We start from the raw sequence: 4,276 nt of genomic DNA, 5'->3' as shown, positions 1-4,276 counted from the left end.
TTACTGCAAAAACACTGAAATGATTACTGTGAAATTAATTTTATGTAGAAAAGATTAGAATTGACATTTATAAAATTATTCAAAGAATACATTGTATGGGTTATTTTATAATGGAACAAAGTTTTTCTGTGCGTGGTGGGATATTAGAAGTAATTGCTACAAAAGTTGGTATCTAGAAATGCTGGGCTGCCCTACAAAACCATGACATATGTGGCATTAGGCTACTGAGTAACGGGGGTTGAGGAAACTGTTAGTAAAAGCTGCAGTATTGTTGAGGAAGCTGCTATAAGAAACTATTAACAGAGCTGCCAGAGGCTTCTTGGAAAAAACAGATCAAACTTTCATTTCCTTTGGGCCCAAGCTATCCACAAGCAAAATGTGGACAGTGCCACCTGGCGGCATTTGACTGCATAGGATTAAGCTCTCAAAGTTTAAGAGCTCTTTCCCAGCTTCAGTTAAAAGTGATGTACACACAATACAGTATTCTTCTTCTTCATTGTTTTTGTTAATTTTTTTCCATGCACTATATGCTGATTTTGGTTTACCCTACCTCACATCCTCCCAGATCTTCCTCACCATACTTAAACTTTGAATTTTGATTCCATGTGGGGTCACATGACTGAAATTATATGGGAATCACTCATTTGACAATGGTAAAAGGTTTCTGAATGTTCAGGCACCAAAAACTCAAAATCAAACATGAAAAGCATGACTTACTGTGATGTCTTGTGTCAAATACAAGACTTTATTCACTACAGCCTTGGCTCTGAAGACACCAAAATGCCAGATCTTGATTTCCTCGGTGTGATGCTATTTAATCACAAGTTTATGAATTTTTCTTGTGGTTTTATTCCATTGTGCTCAAACAGAATATAAGGTATTACTCACTTTTTCTATATGTTAAGATTTACTCTCTGAAGTAGAGGCTTCTAGTTTTGCTTGAAGAATGTTTTGCCATGTGACGTTTTTGCTGGAGGTTGGCATGTGAGCAGACACGTGAAGTTTTGCTCTCTCATGCAAGGGGTGTGACTTTGTTCAGCTGAGAACATCCATGGGTGGACTCTGAGGAGAGGAGAGTTATACAGGCCTATGCACAGCAAGACATTGCTTTTTGCATCAACATTGTGCTGGTATTTGTGCTTTGACACTTGACTTCACAAAAAGAGAACTTCATTCCAGAGAACTTCTAGGGCAATCCAACTGAGTCGTGCGGCTTTTCCTGACTTGTCCCAATCTTCCAAATCCTGTTGCTGCTTGGTGTTGTTGGCCTGTGGACTGGCCTTGCTGGTATCCTGATGATAGAGTTCGGTAATCCCCTAAACACCCATGGATCCTAATCAGCAGGGAGTTGATAAAAGAGGCCTACAGCCCTTTCCCCTACACATCTGTCCAAGGTCAGGGGTTGAAAGGGAGGTAAAGGTGGTTAAGAACCCTAAATAAAATAGGTTTGGTAAAAAAAAAAAATCAATGCCTACAACTCTCTCCCACCCTCCCTCTCTCGGTGTTTGTGTTACATATCAAGTTTTATGAGATATTGAGAAAAACGTGCATTCTCAAATTATTTGTAAGAACTGTTTTGCAGATATCTTTAAGTTCATTTGGTCTATTATGCCTTTTAATTCAGGTTACCCCTTTTTCTTTGCTTATATGAGAGTAGGGTATTGAAGTCACGTACTACTACTGTGCTGGGATTAATCTTATCTCTACTAGTGTTTGTTTTATAAAATTAGGCATGTCCATGTTCTAAGTCTATCTGTTTGGAACTGCCACGTGCTCCTGATGCATTCTTACGTCATTCTGAAATAACTATCTTTTTGGCTGAAAGTCAATTTTGTCAGATATTAGAATAATGGTTCTTGCTTGTTTCCTACTTCTAATTTTCTTGGAACACAGTTTTCCCCATCCTTTCACTCTAAGTAACATAGTTCGAATGAGATATTCTCCCATATTTCCCTGGGCATCTTATTATTTGGTCCCCAGTTGGTTATACTGTTCGGCTAGGGCAGGAGCCTTGAAGGAAGGAGCTGGGACCTTGAAGGAAGAAGTTTGACACTGGGGTGAGATTTGGGTTTCCAAGCCTGTACCTTTCCCAGGTAGCTCTCTGCTTGCTGCTACTGTTCCAGCCAACCACGCTCTGCCTGCTCCAGTGCTTCTCCACTGTGATGGGGACGGACTCAGAACTGTAAGCCCCAAATAAACCCTCCCTTCTATGTGGTGTTTTTAAAATGACAGAAAAGTAACTGCTAAGGTAGAATGTCTCTTTTATGGTGAGGTGTGTTTCTTAGAATGACAAAAAGACCCTGCATTTAAGCCAGTATCCTAGTATGTGCCTTTTGACTGCCAAATTAGGGCCACTGATAATTAGAGTTATTATTGAAAAATGTGTATTATCTCAACTCGGTTTCTTGATTTTGCAGTATTTGTTGTTTTCTTATTCCTCTGTCATTTACCTGATATTGAAAGAGAGGTTTATTCATCCCTGTTGATATATTTGTCTTTCTTTTCAGTCTGAAGATTCAGTCTGATGTTCCTGGTTGGAGGCTGAGAGCTCCTAGTGGTCACTGCTTCGTCAGCCCTGGGTTGGTGGAGGGTGAGGACGGCCATGGGAACGGGGTCCGCAGCGCAGCGTGCTCTTTAATTCCAGCCAGCTGAAGGGAGAAGTGAAGTGGGCATGCTCAAGAAGGTCCAGCTCCATCCGCTGCCCAGGCAAGTGAAGCCTACACCCAGGAGCCATCAGCCCTGCCTGTTACTTCAGTGAAGACAACATTCCAAGGAGACTCTAGCCTTGTCAAGCACTCTAGTGAGCACAGCATGCTGCTAACGCTCCATATGACCCATCCCACGAAAAGTTGGCAATAACCTGGTACTCTGAACACTGCGAGTTTCTCTGAGCAAAAGTATGAAATAGGTGAAATAAATAATGAACTGAACCATCCAATGATCTAACTCTAAGTGTGCAAATCCCAACACAAAAGCAGGGAAAACCAAGACAATCTTTGTCCTTTAAAAACCATTAATTCTACAGTAATGGCTGCCATGAAAGTAAATTATGTGAAGTCTGAGAAAATGAATTTAAAAGAAGAAACTAAACTCTTAAAAGACTGCTGAGAACACACACAGATGAATGAAACAAGGAGTCTGAAAGAGGAATTCAATATGGAGATAGAAGAAGGAAAAAATTTAAATACTGAAAATGAAAAATGTAAGGCAAATAAAAATATCTTTGGAGTGTCCTGCCAATAGAATGGATTAGAGAATTTAATCCTGAAGAACTGGAATGAACATTCCAACAAAGATAACAATTAATTTAAAAAAGGGGCACATGCTGGGCTTTGATGATATTTAGAAATTATGAAAATACCAACTCTAATAATCATGAATATAAAGGAAAGTCAAGAATTCCTTTCTAAAAGCAGATAAAACATTTTCAGTGAATGCCCATCTGGATAGAGGAGGCATCCATCCAAAACATTAAACAGATGAAACCAAACCCTCCAAGTACTCAAAACAAAGAAAGGACACAGAAAGCTTCAAGAAAGATGCACCAAGTCAAATACAAAGGCAAGCTCATCAGAGTAACAGCTGATGGGTGTCTCAGCAGAAAGGCATGAAGCATATTTTATAACTGCCACCCCAGACTAGTATACCCAGAAAAGCTATGAGGAATAACTGATGGATGAAAAAATCTTTCTATGGTTAAAAATAGATTTAAAGACCTCATGACCACTATTGCAGCAGTACAAAAGGTACTTGAAGGGCTTCTTTGGACTGAAGAGAAAGAAAAGGAAGCTTTCTCCTTAGCACTAGGTCATCTATGGCAAACCACAGTTCGCTCACTCATTAAAGGGTCTGTGGATGTGGGGATTGTTGTCAGTTTGGGGTTCTAAAAGTAAAGCCGCTGTGAACATTTGCAGAGAGGTTTCCATGAGAACATTTCCTACTCTGTAGGACAGAGTGAGATTTCTAGAGAACACTCAGAATGTTTAGTTCTGACTGCATTATAGCTTTCCAGAGCGACAGTGCTGTTTTTCCTTTCTACCTGAAATATAAGCAACCCAGTTACTCTGTGTATATGACACTTGATCCTATCATTATTTTAAACGTTTTGCCATTCTTATAAGTGTGCTGACATCTCAACTTGAATGTTACTTGAATTTACCAAATGGCTCATGTGGAACTTTTTTTTTTTTTAAACTTTATTTTTCAGTCACATTCTTTTTGGTGCTGTTGTCTTTGGCCACTTTCTAAATGGATTGTTTTTATACTATACATTTTG

Source organism: Psammomys obesus, unplaced genomic scaffold (assembly GCF_907164565.1).
Source record: "Psammomys obesus unplaced genomic scaffold, mPsaObe1.curated_primary_1811, whole genome shotgun sequence".
Taxonomy (NCBI): domain Eukaryota; kingdom Metazoa; phylum Chordata; class Mammalia; order Rodentia; family Muridae; genus Psammomys; species Psammomys obesus.
This window is presented reverse-complemented; position numbering follows the sequence as displayed.